This window comes from Ranitomeya variabilis, chromosome 5 (genome assembly GCF_051348905.1).
Source record: "Ranitomeya variabilis isolate aRanVar5 chromosome 5, aRanVar5.hap1, whole genome shotgun sequence".
NCBI classification, from domain to species: Eukaryota; Metazoa; Chordata; class Amphibia; order Anura; family Dendrobatidae; genus Ranitomeya; species Ranitomeya variabilis.
In genome coordinates this window covers 594,002,583-594,019,990 of record NC_135236.1, presented here as the reverse complement: position 1 = coordinate 594,019,990, position 17,408 = coordinate 594,002,583, and the positions used below count along the sequence as shown (strand labels likewise).

The 17,408-nt window shown below is 45.5% G+C and overlaps 6 non-coding genes across 6 annotated transcripts; all 6 read left to right on the top strand.

Annotated features, from left to right (window-relative positions):
* Positions 1–12,559: 12,559 nt before the first annotated feature.
* TRNAL-UAG (transfer RNA leucine (anticodon UAG)) lies at positions 12,560–12,641 on the top strand. Its single transcript has one exon. It is a non-coding gene; the product is annotated as a tRNA-Leu (tRNA).
* A 231-nt stretch (positions 12,642–12,872) lies between these two features.
* TRNAL-AAG (transfer RNA leucine (anticodon AAG)) lies at positions 12,873–12,954 on the top strand. The gene has a single exon. It is a non-coding gene; the product is annotated as a tRNA-Leu (tRNA).
* Positions 12,955–13,901: 947 nt separating this feature from the next.
* TRNAL-UAG (transfer RNA leucine (anticodon UAG)) lies at positions 13,902–13,983 on the top strand. Its single transcript has one exon. It is a non-coding gene; the product is annotated as a tRNA-Leu (tRNA).
* Positions 13,984–14,250: 267 nt separating this feature from the next.
* Positions 14,251–14,332, top strand: TRNAL-UAG (transfer RNA leucine (anticodon UAG)). Its single transcript has one exon. It is a non-coding gene; the product is annotated as a tRNA-Leu (tRNA).
* A 231-nt stretch (positions 14,333–14,563) lies between these two features.
* On the top strand, positions 14,564–14,645 carry TRNAL-AAG (transfer RNA leucine (anticodon AAG)). The gene has a single exon. It is a non-coding gene; the product is annotated as a tRNA-Leu (tRNA).
* Positions 14,646–17,321: 2,676 nt separating this feature from the next.
* Positions 17,322–17,403, top strand: TRNAL-UAG (transfer RNA leucine (anticodon UAG)). The gene has a single exon. It is a non-coding gene; the product is annotated as a tRNA-Leu (tRNA).
* The last annotated feature ends 5 nt before the right edge of the window (positions 17,404–17,408 follow it).

Below are 17,408 nucleotides of genomic sequence, written 5' to 3'. Positions count from 1 at the left end.
CTTTTCATCATGCTCCTTGCAAACACAGAACTAAACACTTATAAAATGTGTCCCCTGCAACCGTAAAACCGTCCCGGAGGTGGGACTTTCCTTCGTAATGTGACGCAGCACAGCCGTCATTCCTACCCCCCCGGCGCCGCGCACCGGCTCCTCAGCGTTGTTTTATTCCGTCCCGGAGCCTGCGCTGTTATGTTATCCCGTGGCCAGGCACACTTAGCGCTGCCCGTCTTCTGGCATCATTTGGTGTCAGGATGGCTGCGCCTGTGCGGCCGCGCTGGCAGAGAGCCCGCCTCGCAGTGTCTTCTTATTTAATCCCACTGGGGGCCTGGGATCCATGGACATGCGCAGTGCATATCCTCGCCTCTCACTCCCCTCCCTACGGCTTCTTAAGACTGTGCGGTGTCACGGCCGTGGCATGCTATTAGGGACCAGCTGACACCGAACAGTCTGAAGAAGCCATAGGGAAATGAGTGAGAGGTGGAGGTTCAGATATGCACTGCGCATGTCCATGGATCCCAGGCCCCCAGTGGGATTAAATCAGAAGACACTGCGAGGCGGGCTCTCTGCCAGCGCGGCCGCACAGGCGCAGCCATCCTGACACCAAATGATGCCAGAAGACGGGCAGCGCTAAGTGTGCCTGGCCACGGGATAACATAAGAGCGCAGGCTCCGGGAAGGAATAAAACAACGCTGAGGAGCCGGTGCGCGGCGCCGTGGGGGTAGGAATGACGGCTGTGCTGCGTCACATTACGAAGGAAAGTCCCACCTCCGGGACGGTTTTACGGTATCAGTGGACACATTTTATAAGTGTTAAGTTCTGCGTGTGCAAGGAGCTAAACAAAAATAGCTACCTTTTCCTTGTGCAGCATTACTGCTGCACAAGGTGGCTCTTTCAGTAACAAACGCCTTGGGGGGGGGGACAGATTCCCTTACATTTCAGTTGTTGTGTCAGCGTGGCGGTCGCATGACACATTGCCGGCTACACAGCTGGGGATCAGCTGACGTTACTGAAACCCAATAACACTGGGTCGTATGTTTTGACTGTGCAGACGGCACTTCTGAGCCTCAACTGGCGGTGTTGGAGCACAGGAATTTAAGTTCAGGTGGTAGAAAGATGAACACAACAGGAGACCTGGATAACGTATACAGTGACCTAATTATTTAATCAGGAGGAGGAGTGGCAAATTCCTGCGAGATCCAGGCCTTGTTCATTTTCAGGAAAGTAAGCCGGTCAACGTTATCGGAGGATAGTCGCATGCGACGGTCAGTTAGTACACCACCTGCAGCACTAAAGACACGTTCCGATAATACACTGGCCGCAGGGCAAGACAGCACCTCCAATGCATACTGGCTTAGCTCTGGCCATGTATCCAGCTTTGAGACCCAAAACTTGAAAGGGGAAGAGCCGTCTGGGAGTACAGCAAGAGGGCAAGACATGTAGTCTGTCACCATCTGACGGAACCGTTGCCTCCTGCTGACTGGAGCCGTCTGTGATGGTGTAGTGTCATGATCTCAATGGCAAGAGAACATGGCATAAGCATATATAGGAACTAGCTCTTGGAAGATGGGAACTGAGCTGACCATGAACTAAACCTAACGCACAACTAGCAGTGGCCGGGTAGCATGCCTACGTTGATTCTAGATGCCCAGCACCAGCCGGAGGACTAAATAAAGCTAGCAGAGGAAAATATTAGTCCTAGCTCACCTCTAGAGAAATACCCCGAAAGGAGACAGAGGCCCCCCACATGTATTGGCGGTGAGTTGAGATGAAATAACAAACGTAGTATGAAAATAGGTTTAGCAAATTTGAGGTCCACTTACTACATAGCAGAAGACAGAAAGGACACTTTCATGGTCAGCTGAAAACCCTATCAAAAACACCATCCAGAAATTACTTTAAAACTCTGGCATTAACTCATAACACCAGAGTGGCAATTCCTGTTCACAAGAGCTTTCCAGACACAGTAACTAAACTACAGCTGTGAACTGGAACAAAAATGCAAAAACAAACATGGACAAGAGTCCAACTTATCTAGTAGTTGTCTAGGAGCAGGAACAAGCACAGAGAGGCTTCTGATAACATTGTTGACCGGCAAGCAACTAACAGAGCAGCAAGGTTATATAGCGACTCCCACATCTTGATGGGAACAGGTGAACAGAGAAGATGAAGACACCAGTTCAATTCCACCAGTAGCCACCGGGGGAGCCCAGAATCCAAATTCACAACAGTACCCCCCCCTCAAGGAGGGGGCACCGAACCCTCACCAGAACCACCAGGGCGATCAGGATGGGCCCTATGAAAGGCACGAACCAGATCGGAGGCATGAACATCAGATGCATTCACCCAAGAATTATCCTCCTGGCCGTATCCCTTCCACTTGACCAGATACTGGAGTCTCCGTCTGGAAACACGAGAGTCTAAGATTTTCTCCACAACGTACTCCAACTCACCCTCAACCAACACCGGAGCAGGAGGCTCAACGGAAGGCACAACCGGTACCTCATACCTGCGCAATAATGACCGATGAAAAACGTTATGAATAGAAAAGGATGCAGGGAGGTCCAAACGGAAGGAAACAGGGTTAAGAATCTCCAATATCTTATACGGGCCGATAAACCGAGGCTTAAACTTAGGAGAAGAGACCCTCATAGGGACAAAACGAGAAGACAACCACACCAAATCCCCAACAGAAAGCCGAGGACCAACACGACGGTGGCGGTTGGCAAAAAGCTGAGTCTTCTCCTGGGACAACCTCAAATTGTCCACCACCTGCCCCCAGATCTGATGCAATCTCTCCACCACAGCATCCACTCCAGGACAATCCGAAGATTCCACCTGACCAGAGGAAAATCGAGGATGAAACCCCCGAATTACAGAAAAACGGGGACACCAAAGTGGCAGAGCTGGCCCGATTATTGAGAGCGAACTCCGCCAATGGCAAAAAAGCAACCCAATCATCCTGGTCAGCAGACACAAAACACCTCAGATATGTCTCCAGGGTCTGATTAATCCGCTCGGTCTGGCCATTCGTCTGAGGATGGAAAGCGGACGAAAAAGATAAATCTATGCCCATCCTAGCACAGAATGCCCGCCAAAATCTAGACACGAATTGGGTCCCTCTGTCAGAAACGATATTCTCAGGAATACCATGCAAACGAACAACATTTTGAAAAAACAGAGGAACCAACTCGGAAGAAGAAGGTAACTTGGGCAGAGGAACCAAATGGACCATCTTAGAAAAACGGTCACACACCACCCAGATGACAGACATCTTCTGAGAAACAGGCAGATCTGAAATAAAATCCATCGAGATGTGCGTCCAAGGCCTCTTAGGAATAGGCAAGGGCAACAATAATCCACTAGCCCGAGAACAACAAGGCTTGGCCCGAGCACAAACGTCACAAGACTGCACAAAGCCTCGCACATCTCGTGACAGGGAAGGCCACCAGAAGGACCTTGCCACCAAATCCCTGGTACCAAAAATGCCAGGATGACCTGCCAACGCAGAAGAATGAACCTCAGAGATGACTCTACTGGTCCAATCATCAGGAACAAACAGTTTATCAGGTGGGCAACGATCAGGTCTATCCGCCTGAAACTCCTGCAAGGCCCGCCGCAGGTCTGGAGAAACGGCTGACAATACCACTCCATCCTTAAGGATACCTGTGGGCTCAGAGTTACCAGGCGAGTCAGGCTCAAAACTCCTAGAAAGGGCATCCGCCTTAACATTCTTAGAACCCGGTAGGTATGACACCACAAAATTAAACCGAGAGAAAAATAATGACCAGCGCGCCTGTCTAGGATTCAGGCGCCTGGCGGTCTCAAGATAAATCAAATTTTTGTGGTCAGTCAATACCACCACCTGATGTCTGGCCCCCTCAAGCCAATGGCGCCACTCCTCAAAAGCCCACTTCATGGCCAAAAGCTCCCGATTCCCAACATCATAATTCCGCTCAGCGGGCGAAAATTTACGGGAAAAGAAGGCACAAGGCCTCATCACGGAGCAGTCAGAACTTTTCTGCGACAACACTGCCCCAGCTCCGATCTCAGAAGCGTCGACCTCAACCTGAAAAGGTAGAGCAACATCAGGCTGACGCAACACAGGGGCAGAGGAAAAACGGCGCTTAAGCTCCCGAAAGGCCTCCACAGCATCAGGGGACCAATCAGCAACATCAGCACCCTTCTTAGTCAAATCGGTCAATGGCTTAGCAATATCCGAAAAACCAGCAATAAATCGACGATAAAAGTTAGCAAAGCCCAAAAATTTCTGAAGACTCTTAAGAGAAGAGGGCTGCGTCCAATCACAAATAGCTTGAACCTTGACAGGATCCATTTCAATGGAAGAGGGGGAAAAAATATATCCCAAAAAGGAAATCCTCTGTACCCCAAAAACACACTTAGAACCCTTCACACACAAAGAATTAGACCGCAAAACCTGAAAAACCCTCCTGACTTGCTGGACATGAGAGTCCCAGTCATCCGAAAAAATCAGAATATCATCCAGATACACAATCATAAATTTATCCAAATAATCGCGAAAAATATCATGCATAAAGGACTGGAAAACTGACGGAGCATTAGAAAGACCAAAAGGCATCACTAAATACTCAAAGTGGCCCTCAGGCGTATTAAATGCGGTTTTCCACTCATCCCCCTGCCTGATTCGCACCAAATTATACGCCCCACGAAGGTCAATCTTAGAGAACCACTTGGCCCCCTTTATGCGAGCAAACAAATCAGTCAGCAACGGCAATGGGTATTGATATTTAACAGTGATTTTATTCAAAAGCCGATAATCAATACATGGTCTCAAAGAGCCGTCTTTTTTTGACACAAAGAAAAAACCGGCTCCTAAGGGAGATGACGATGGACGAATATGTCCCTTTTCCAAGGACTCCTTTATATATTCTCGCATAGCAGCATGTTCAGGCACAGACAGATTAAATAAACGACCCTTTGGGTATTTACTACCCGGGATTAAATCTATGGCACAATCGCACTCTCGGTGCGGAGGTAACGAACCAAGCTTGGATTCTTCAAAGACGTCACGATAGTCAGACAGGAACTCAGGAATTTCAGAGGGAATGGATGATGAAATGGAAACCACAGGTACATCCCCATGAGCCCCCTTACATCCCCAGGTCAACACAGACATAGCTCTCCAGTCGAGGACTGGGTTGTGAGATTGCAGCCAAGGCAATCCTAGCACCAAATCATCATGTAGATTATACAGCACCAGAAAGCGAATAATCTCCTGGTGATCCGGATTAATACGCATAGTTACTTGTGTCCAGTATTGTGGTTTATTATTAGCCAATGGGGTGGAGTCAATCCCCTTCAGAGGAATAGGAGTCTCCAAAGGCTCTAAATCATACCCACAGCGTTTGGCAAAGGACCAATCCATAAGACTCAAAGCGGCGCCAGAGTCGACATAGGCGTCCGTGGTAATAGATGACAAAGAGCAAATCAGGGTCACAGATAGAATAAATTTAGACGGTAAGGTGCAAATGGAAACAGATTTACCAAGCTTTTTAGTGCGCTTAGAGCATGCTGATATAACATGAGTAGAATCACCACAATAGAAACACAACCCATTTTTCCGTCTAAAATTCTGCCGCTCGCTTCGGGACAGAATTCTATCACACTGCATACTCTCTGGCGACTTCTCAGTGGACACCGCCAGATGGTGCACTGGTTTGCGCTCCCGCAAACGCCTATCGATCTGAATAGCCATTGTCATGGACTCATTCAGACCCGCAGGCACAGGGAACCCCACCATAACATCCTTAATGGCATCAGAGAGACCCTCTCTGAAAGTCGCCGCCAGGGCGCACTCATTCCACTGAGTAAGCACAGACCATTTACGGAATCTTTGGCAGTAAATTTCCGCTTCATCTTGCCCCTGAGATAGGGACATCAAAGTTTTTTCTGCCTGAAGCTCCAAATGAGGTTCGTCATAAAGCAACCCCAAGGCCAGAAAAAACGCATCCACATTGAGCAACGCAGGATCCCCTGGTGTCAATGAAAAAGCCCAGTCTTGAGGGTCGCCCCGGAGCAAGGAAATCACAATCCTGACCTGCTGTGCAGGGTCTCCGGCAGAGCGAGATTTCAGGGACAAAAATAATTTGCAATTATTTCGAAAATTCTGAAACCCGGATCTATTCCCCGAGAAAAATTCCGGCAAAGGAACTCTCGGCTCAGATACAGGTGCATGACAAACAAAATCTTGCAAATTTTGTACCTTCGTGGCGAGATTATTCAAACCTGCAGTTACACTCTGAAGATCCATTACAAACAGGTGGACACAGAGCCATTCAAGGGTTAAGAGGAGGTAAGAAGCAGCTAGACAGCAATTAAGGGCTAGGCAGCAAAACTCTGAGGGGAAAAAAAAAAAAAAAATTTCCCTTCAACACTTCTTTTTCTCCTGCTTCAGCCCAAACAATTAACACTTTGTTGGCCGGTCAAACTGTCATGATCTCAATGGCAAGAGAACATAGCATAAGCATATATAGGAACTAGCTCTTGGAAGATGGGAACTGAGCTGACCATGAACTAAACCTAACACACAACTAGCAGTGGCCGGGTAGCATGCCTACGTTGATTCTAGATGCCCAGCACCAGCCGGAGGACTAAATAAAGCTAGCAGAGGAAAATATTAGTCCTAGCTCACCTCTAGAGAAATACCCCGAAAGGAGACAGAGGCCCCCCACATGTATTGGCGGTGAGTTGAGATGAAATAACAAACGTAGTATGAAAATAGGTTTAGCAAATTTGAGGTCCACTTACTACATAGCAGAAGACAGAAAGGACACTTTCATGGTCAGCTGAAAACCCTATCAAAAACACCATCCAGAAATTACTTTAAAACTCTGGCATTAACTCATAACACCAGAGTGGCAATTCCTGTTCACAAGAGCTTTCCAGACACAGTAACGAAACTACAGCTGTGAACTGGAACAAAAATGCAAAAACAAACATGGACAAGAGTCCAACTTATCTAGTAGTTGTCTAGGAGCAGGAACAAGCACAGAGAGGCTTCTGATAACATTGTTGACCGGCAAGCAACTAACAGAGCAGCAAGGTTATATAGCGACTCCCACATCTTGATGGGAACAGGTGAACAGAGAAGATGAAGACACCAGTTCAATTCCACCAGTAGCCACCGGGGGAGCCCAGAATCCAAATTCACAACAGTGTAGACTTTTGTGGGGGGCACAGAAAACTGTGCCACAGTTGGGCCATACTGGTCTTGCCTTGGGCAGAGGCACTGCTTCTGCTCCCTCTTTGTGCAGAGCCTCCACCACTGCCTGGACGCACTGAGCTGCTTTAGAATGCACTAGCAGCACTTCTCTCAGTTGGAATGGAGAAGATGATGGAATTGACCAGTGTGTCTTGGTACTCCCGCATTTTTCGCTCCCGGTTCAACGGTGTGATGAGGCTTTCTACGTTGTCCCGGTAGCGAGGATCGAGGAGGGTGAACACCCAATAATCAGACATGTTGAGAATGTGGGCGATGCGGCGGTCGTTTCTCAGGCACTGCAGCATGTAATCCACCATGTGCTGCAGACTGCCAACTGCCCAAGAAACGCTGTCCCCTGCTGGAGGCGTGATCTCTGCCTGCTCGTCATCACCCCACCCTCGCTGTACACACTGAGTACTGGACAATTCGGTAACTCCCTCCTCTGGACGGACGTCTTCCTCCTCCATTGACTCCTCCTCATCCTCCTCACAAACTGTCCCCTGCCTACGCGTTTGTGAGGAACCACGTGGCGCTGACTGTCCAGAAGATGATGGAAATGGTGAATCCTCATCCTCCACCTCTTCCACAACATCATCCCTTAGCGCTTGCAGTGATTTTTCAAGCAGGCAGATAAGGGGGACAGTCATGCTGACTAGTGCATCATCTGCACTCGCCATCCGCGTGGAATAATCAAAGGGACGCAAAACCTGGCAGACGTCATTCATAGTGGCCCACTCTGTGGTTGTGAAGTCTGTACGGCGCTGACTGCGACTTTTTTGCGCCTGAAGCAGCTGGTACTCCATTACAGCTTGCTGCTGCTCACACAACATATGTAACGTGGAATTCCACCTGGTAGGTAGGTCACATATGATGCGATGTTCCGGCAGGCGGTGTCGGCGCTGCAGAGCCGCAATGCGCGCTTTTGCCGTGCTGGAACGCCGCAAGTGAGCACACTCTAGGCGGACCTTGTGCAGCAGTGCATCAAGATCCGGATAGTCCCTCAAAAAGCTCTGCACGACCAAATTGAGCACATGTGCCAGACATGGGATGTGAGTGAGGTTGCCGAGGCCCAGAGCTGCCACCAGATTTCGGCCATTATCACACACTACCATGCCTGGCTGGAGATTCGCTGGCACAAACCACACATCGCTCTCCTGCTTGATGGCATTCCAGAGCTCCTGCGCTGTGTGGCTACGATTCCCCAAAAAAATTAATTTCAAGACGGCCTGTTGACGTTTGGCCACGGCTGTGCTCATGTCGGTAGTAACAGGTACACGTTCATCACGGGTCCATGTGGAGGTGGACTGTGACGGCTCCTGCAGCGATGATTCTGAGGAACTGGTGTAAGAGGAGGAGTCAATGCGTACAGAATGGATTCCTGCAATCCTTGGAGTGGGCAGGACACGTCCTGCGCCACTCGCACGGTCTGTACCCGGCTCAACGACATTAACCCAATGGGCAGTGAGGGAAAGGTATCGCCCCTGTCCATGTTGACTGGTCCACGCATCGGTGGTGAGGTGGACCTTGCTACTGACGGCGTTCAGTAGCGCGTGTTTTATGTGTCCCTCCACATGCTTGTGCAGGGCAGGGACGGCTTGCCTGCTGAAGTAAAAGCGGCTGGGCACATTGTACTGTGGGACTGCCAATGACATCAAGTCACGGAAGCTGTCAGTCTCCACCAGCCTGAATGACAGCATTTCCAGTGACAGCAGTTTGGCAATGCCTGCAGTCAGAGCCTGTGCTCGTGGGTGGTTTGACGAGAAAGGCCGCCTTTTCTCCCATGCCTGTACTACCGATGGCTGTACACTGGGCTGGGAGTGTGTGGATGACTGGGAAAGTGGCGCTGCGGGTGGAATTACAGCGGGTCTCTGGACAACAGGGCCAGAGGTTCTTCCACGGCGATCCTGGGAGGAAGCCGAACCAGCTGCGTGTGAGCTAGAGGAAGAGGCAACACGAGCTGAAGAGGTGGTAGCTGCCGCTGTTGGTTGGCCTAGCTCTTCAGTGTGTTTTTCTAACTCCGCCGGGTGCCTGTTGCGCACATGTTTCCACATGTTGGAGGTATTGAGGTTGCTGACATTTTTCCCTCTTTTGACTTTTTGATGACACACGTTGCATCTGACATAGCAAATGTCATCTGCAACTGTGTCAAAAAAGGACCAGGCACTGCAAGTCTTGGGAGCGCCCTTTTTGGCTTTTGGAAGAGACATGCTCCTAACGGGTGCCAAAGCGGAGGCTGCAGGATCCGCAGTCTTCCCCCTCCCTCTCCCTCTTTGGGCCGTACGGGGAATCTCTTCCTCAGAGCTGCTCCCACCACCTTCCTGTCCCTCACGCCAAGATGGGTCGAGGACCTCATCATCTACACTACCCTCTGCCCCCAACTGCTCCTCCTGGGTAGTCTCAGCAGCAGAGCACGCACCAGTAAGTGGCACCTGAGTGTCATCATCAGCTGATGCGGCCTGCGATGTGGTGACCGGAGCCACTGGCCCACCCGCCTCTTCAGAGGAAGACAGAAAAAGCTGTTGGGCATCACTGCACCCTGCCTCTTCTTCCATTTCTCCAATGCTGCTTGGCTGGCCCCCTGTTTCCAAGCCAAGAGATTCAGAGAACAGAAGTAGAGACGGCTCCTGTCCTGGGCTCTCTGTCTGCCTGGGCAATTTGGCAGGTGGTGAAGAGACAGATGGCTGCTCTCCAGTGCTCTGTGTCTGAGAGGATGTGGCACTAATGGAAGTTGATGCATTAGCTGCCATCCATCCGACAACAGCTTCAATTTGGTCTTGACGCAGCAGCGGTGTACGGCGCTCTGACACAAAGCTGCGCATGAACGACTGTTGCCTGGTGAAAGTGGGTGCTGATGAGTCACCGGTGCCCGCAGCAGGCACAGAATCCCCACGTCCCCTCCCTGCTCCGCGCCCACGCCCACGCCCACGTGCCTTACTCACTGCCTTCTTCATCTTGGTTGACTGATAAAGATAAGCAGAAAAGTACTAACGGATTTGTGTGCTTATTCCTGAGCAACTCCTCCTAACAGGTATAAGAAACACTAATTTTCTAAAGTGTGGACTAGACTTTAATATGAGCTAATGTGGCCTACACAAATGTAAAGTGGTGTAACTGGTGTGTTTGGTGAACTTTATTATTTATTTCTTTTTTGGGGGCTGAACTGACAACAGATAGAGCTGCAGTCACACAGAGACCGTGCAGACAGCCGTAAACGGCGCTGCAAGGCCCAAAAACCCTCCTCTACTTTATCCTATGTAGTGTTTTTCCACAAATTAGCTGGAGACGGGTGGAAAGACACTAATAGGATTTTTTTAAATTAATTAGCAGCAGACTACACTACTTGAAAAAAAATGAAAATTGATTTGGCGGTATGACGCAGTGAACAACCCTGAGCTGGAGACAACCAGGCTACGGCTGCTCACAGACTACAGGGCGAGCTGCAGTCACACGGAGACCGTGCAGACAGCCGTAAACGGCGCTGCAAGGCCCAAAAACCCTCCTCTACTTTATCCTATGTAGTGTTTTTCCACAAATTAGCTGGAGACGGGTGGAAAGACACTAATAGGATTTTTTTAAATTAATTAGCAGCAGACTACACTACTTGAAAAAAAATTAAAATTGATTTGGCGGTATGACGCAGTGAACAACCCTGAGCTGGAGACAACCAGGCTACGGCTGCTCACAGACTACAGGGCGAGCTGCAGTCACACGGAGACCGTGCAGACAGCCGTAAACGGCGCTGCAAGGCCCAAAAACCCTCCTCTACTTTATCCTATGTAGTGTTTTTCCACAAATTAGCTGGAGACGGGTGGAAAGACACTAATAGGATTTTTTTGAATAAATTAGCAGCAGACTACACTACTTGGAAAAAAAAAAAAAAAAAAAAGAACAGTATGAGGCAATGAACCACCCTCCCTGAACTGAATACAACCAGCTATGGATGGCCTATGTGGCTGCACTCAGACTAGAGAGTGGGCTGCACTCACACACACACACACACACACACACAGACCTTGCAGATCGCTGTGAAAACAGCGCTACAAGGCAAAAGCAAGGTGAATAGTAGGTGAACACAGCGGTTGCTAAATTAGCCTTTGGAAAGCACAAAGAAGCAAATCTCTATCTCTAAACTGTCCCTCAGTCAGCAAACAGCGTCCTGTCACTAACTGAATTCACAGCAGAGTGATCGCAAAATGGCGCCAGCGAATTTTAAACTGCAGCATGACATCATTTCAGCAGCCAATCACAGCCTTGCCAGTAGTTTCATGCCCTCCATGCTAAACAGGATGTGCCCACACTTGGAATCATTCTCATTGGCTGAATTTCGGAATTTTGAATCTGGGAACTTCCGATTCCGGTATCCGATACGCGGCAAGTATCGGAATCCCGGTATCGGAATTCCGATACCGCAAGTATCGGCCGATACCCGATACTTGCGGTATCGGAATGCTCAACACTAATCATTGATTGTTCCTATTGTTTAGAGACTTACCTAAATTTTAACAGACTTGTGGGTTCAAATGCCACTAGTATGAGTTCTTTTAAACCTTTTTATCTTATTCTTATAATTATGCTAACATGCAAAATTAGCATATGCTTTAAACCCACTGCTGCCAGTATTATGAGATCTTGAAATGTTTTTGTACTTATTCTTATGATTTTGCTAACATGCAAATTAGCATGTGATTTAATCTTCTTTTGTATTTGCATGATTTTGCAGTTTTCAGTTCAGATAAAGACTGTTGATAGAATCCTTGCTTTTTTCTAATGTTTAGAGACATGCCCATTCAAATCCCACTGCTGCCATTATTATGAGGTTTTGAGAACCCTTTGATCTAATTCTTATGATTTTGTATTTTCATGAGTGTGTTAATTTCTGTTTAGGAAAAGACAGTTGAAAGAATCATTGATTTTTCCTATTGTTAAGAGACTTACCCATATTCCAACAGACTTGTGAGTTCAAATCCCACTGCTGCCACTAGTATGAGTTCTTTTAAACCTTTTTATCTCATTCTTATAATTATGCTAACATGGAAAATTAGCATATGCTTTAATCTCACTGCTGCCAGTATTATGAGATCTTGAAATGTTTTTGTACTTATTCTTATGATTTTGCTAGCATGCAAATTAGCATGTGATATAATCTTCTTTTGTACTTGTATGATTTAGCAGTTTTCAGTTAAGATAAAGACCGTTGATAGAATCTTTGTTTTTGCCTAATGTTTAGAGACCTGCCCATTTTCCAAAATGTACTAATTTTAAATGTTGTCAAATGTACTTCACTTTCTCTAAGGAAGCTGAATTATCCATGCTGTTTAAGGTAGCATGGCCGAGTGGTCTAAGGCGCTGGATTTAGGCTCCAGTCTCTTTGGAGGCGTGGGTTCAAATCCCACTGCTGCCAACATATTGAGGTTTTGAAAACCTTTTCAGCTTATATTTATGATTTTGCTAATAGAAAAATTAGCATATTTTTGTATGAGTGCGTTCTTTGCTTTTTTGGAAAAGACAAAAGATAGAATCATTGCTTTTTCCTTTTTGTTTAGAGACCTATCCATTTTCCACAATGCACAAGTTTAAAATGTAGTCAGATACACTAAACTTACTCTAAGGAAGCTCTTTTAATGATGCATTAGGTAGCATGGCCGAGCGGTCTAAGGCGCTGGATTAAGGCTCCAGTCTCTTCGGAGGCGTGGGTTCAAATCCCACTGCTGCCAGTGTTATGAGGTTTTGAGAACCCTTTGATCTAATTCTGAGGATTTTGTATTTCCATGAGTGTGTGCATTTCTGTTTTGGAAAAGACAGTTGAAAGAATCATTGATTGTTCCTATTGTTTAGAGACTTACCTAAATTTTAACAGACTTGTGGGTTCAAATGCCACTAGTATGAGTTCTTTTAAACCTTTTTATCTTATTCTTATAATTAAGCTAACATGCAAAATTAGCATATGCTTTAAACCCACTGCTGCCAGTATTATGAGATCTTGAAATGTTTTTGTACTTATTCTTATGATTTTGCTAACATGCAAATTAGCATGTGATTTAATCTTCTTTTGTATTTGCATGATTTTCCAGTTTTCAGTTCAGATAAAGACTGTTGAAAGAATCCTTGCTTTTTTCTAATGTTTAGAGACATGCCCATTCAAATCCCACTGCTGCCATTATTATGAGGTTTTGAGAACCCTTTGATCTAATTCTTATGATTTTGTATTTTCATGAGTGTGTTAATTTCTGTTTAGGAAAAGACAGTTGAAAGAATCATTGATTTTTCCTATTGTTAAGAGACTTACCCATATTCCAACAGACTTGTGAGTTCAAATGCCACTAGTATGAGTTCTTTTAAACCTTTTTATCTCATTCTTATAATTATGCTAACATGCAAAATTAGCATATGCTTTAATCTCACTGCTGCCAGTATTATGAGATCTTGAAATGTTTTTGTACTTATTCTTATGATTTTGCTAGCATGCAAATTAGCATGTGATATAATCTTCTTTTGTATTTGTATGATTTAGCAGTTTTCAGTTAAGATAAAGACCGTTGATAGAATCTTTGTTTTTGCCTAATGTTTAGAGACATGCCCATTTTCCAAAATGTACTAATTTTAAATGTTGTCAAATGTACTTCACTTTCTCTAAGGAAGCTTAATTAACCATGCTGTTTAAGGTAGCATGGCCGAGTGGTCTAAGGCGCTGGATTTAGGCTCCAGTCTCTTTGGAGGCGTGGGTTCAAATCCCACTGCTGCCAACATATTGAGGTTTTGAAAACCTTTTCAGCTTATATTTATGATTTTGCTAACAGAAAAATTAGCATATTTTTGTATGAGTGCGTGCTTTGCTTTTTTGGATAAGACAAAAGATAGAATCATTGCTTTTTCAGATAAAGACTGTTGAAAGAATCCTTGCTTTTTTCTAATGTTTAGAGACATGCCTATTTTCCAAAATGTACTAATTTTAAATGTTGTCAAATGTACTTCACTTTCTCTAAGGAAGCTTAATTAACCATGCTGTTTAAGGTAGCATGGCCGAGTGGTCTAAGGCGCTGGATTTAGGCTCCAGTCTCTTTGGAGGCGTGGGTTCAAATCCCACTGCTGCCAACATATTGAGGTTTTGAAAACCTTTTCAGCTTATATTTATGATTTTGCTAACAGAAAAATTAGCATATTTTTGTATGAGTGCGTGCTTTGCTTTTTTGGAAAAGACAAAAGATAGAATCATTGCTTTTTCCTTTTTGTTTAGAGACGTATCCATTTTCCACAATGCACAAGTTTAAAATGTAGTCAGATACACTAAACTTACTCTAAGGAAGCTCTTTTAATGATGCATTAGGTAGCATGGCCGAGCGGTCTAAGGCGCTGGATTAAGGCTCCAGTCTCTTCGGAGGCGTGGGTTCAAATCCCACTGCTGCCAGTATTATGAGGTTGTGAGAACCCTTTGATCTAATTCTGAGTATTTTGTATTTCCATGAGTGTGTGCATTTCTGTTTTGGAAAAGACAGTTGAAAGAATCATTGATTTTTCCTATTGTTAAGAGACTTACCCATATTCCAACAGACTTGTGAGTTCAAATCCCACTGCTGCCACTAGTATGAGTTCTTTTAAACCTTTTTATCTCATTCTTATAATTATGCTAACATGCAAAATTAGCTTATGCTTTAATCTCACTGCTGCCAGTATAATGAGATCTTGAAATGTTTTTGTACTTATTCTTATGATTTTGCTAGCATGCAAATTAGCATGTGATATAATCTTCTTTTGTATTTGTATGATTTAGCAGTTATCAGTTAAGATAAAGACCGTTGATAGAATCTTTGTTTTTGCCTAATGTTTAGAGACATGCCCATTTTCCAAAATGTACTAATTTTAAATGTTGTCAAATGTACTTCACTTTCTCTAAGGAAGCTTAATTAACCATGCTGTTTAAGGTAGCATGGCCGAGTGGTCTAAGGCGCTGGATTAAGGCTCCAGTCTGTTCGGAGGTGTGGGTTCAAATCCCACTGCTGCCAACATATTGAGCTTTTGAAAACCTTTTCAGCTTATATCTATGATTTTGCTAATAGAAAAATTAGCATATTTTTGTATGAGTGCGTGCTTTGCTTTTTTGGAAAAGACAAAAGATAGAATCATTGCTTTTTCCTTTTTGTTTAGAGACTATCCATTTTCCACAATGCACAAGTTTAAAATGTAGTCAGATACACTAAACTTACTCTCAGGAAGCTCTTTTAATGATGCATTAGGTAGCATGGCCGAGCGGTCTTAAGGCCCCGTCTCACATAGCGAGATCGCTAGCGAGATCGCTGCTGAGTCACAAGTTTTGTGACGCAACAGCGACCTCCATAGCGATCTCGCTATGTGTGACACGTACCAGCGATCAGGCCCCTGCTGCGAGATCGCTGGTCGTGTCGGAATGGCCTGGACCTTTTTTTGGTCGTTGAGGCCCCGCTGACATCGCTGAATCGGTGTGTGTGACACCGATCCAGCGATGTCTTCACTGGTAACCAGGGTAAACATCGGGTTACTAAGCGCAGGGCCGCGCTTAGTAACCCGATGTTTACCCTGGTTACCAGCGTAAATGTAAAAAACAAACAAACAGTACATACTCGCCTTCTGATGTCCGTCGGGTCCCTTGCCGTCTGCTTCCTGCTCTCACTGACTCCCGGCCGTACAGTGAGAAGTGAGAGCACAGCAGTGACGTCACCGCTGCGCTCTGCTCTCAGTGTACGGCCGGATCTCAGTCAGAGCAGGAAGCAGACGGCAAGGGACCTGGACACCGAAAGGCGAGTATGTACTGTTTGTTTTTTTTGGTAACCAGGGTAAACATCGGGTTACTAAGCGCGGCCCTGCGCTTAGTAACCCGATGTTTACCCTGGTTACCCGGGTGCTGCAGGGGGACTTCGGCATCGTTGAAGACAGTTTCAACGATGCCGAACTCGTTCCCCTGATCGTTGGTCGCTGGGGAGAGCGGTCTGTGTGACAGCTCCCCAGCGACCACACAGCGACTTACCAACGATCACGGCCAGGTCATATCGCTGGTCGTGATCGTTGGTAAATCGATAAGTGAGACGGGGCCTTAAGGCACTGGATTAAGGCTCCAGTCTCTTCGGAGGCGTGGGTTCAAATCCCACTGCTGCCAGTATTATGAGGTTTTGAGAACCCTTTGATCTAATTCTGAGTATTTTGTATTTCCATGAGTGTGTGCATTTCTGTTTTGGAAAAGACAGTTGAAAGAATCATTGATTGTTCCTATTGTTTAGAGACTTACCTAAATTTTAACAGACTTGTGGTTTCAAATGCCACTAGTATGAGTTCTTTTAAACCTTTTTCTTATTCTTATAATTATGCTAACATGCAAAATTAGCATATGCTTTAAACCCACTGCTGCCAGTATTATGAGATCTTGAAATGTTTTTGTACTTATTCTTATGATTTTGCGAACATGCAAATTAGCATGTGATTTAATCTTCTTTTGTATTTGCATGATTTTGCAGTTTTCAGTTCAGATAAAGACTGTTGATAGAATCCTTGCTTTTTTCTAATGTTTAGAGACATGCCCATTCAAATCCCACTGCTGCCATTATTATGAGGTTTTGAGAACCCTTTGATCTAATTCTTATGATTCTGTACTTTCATGAGTGTGTTAATTTCTGTTTAGGAAAAGACAGTTGAAAGAATCATTGATTTTTCCTATTGTTAAGAGACTTACCCATATTCCAACAGACTTGTGAGTTCAAATCCCACTGCTGCCACTAGTATGAGTTCTTTTAAACCTTTTTATCTCATTCTTATAATTATGCTAACATGCAAAATTAGCTTATGCTTTAATCTCACTGCTGCCAGTATTATGAGATCTTGAAATGTTTTTGTACTTATTCTTATGATTTTGCTAGCATGCAAATTAGCATGTGATATAATCTTCTTTTGTATTTGTATGATTTAGCAGTTTTCAGTTAAGATAAAGACCGTTGATAGAATCTTTGTTTTTGCCTAATGTTTAGAGACATGCCCATTTTCCAAAATGTACTAATTTTAAATGTTGTCAAATGTACTTCACTTTCTCTAAGGAAGCTTAATTAACCATGCTGTTTAAGGTAGCATGGCCGAGTGGTCTAAGGCGCTGGATTTAGGCTCCAGTCTCTTTGGAGGCGTGGGTTCAAATCCCACTGCTGCCAACATA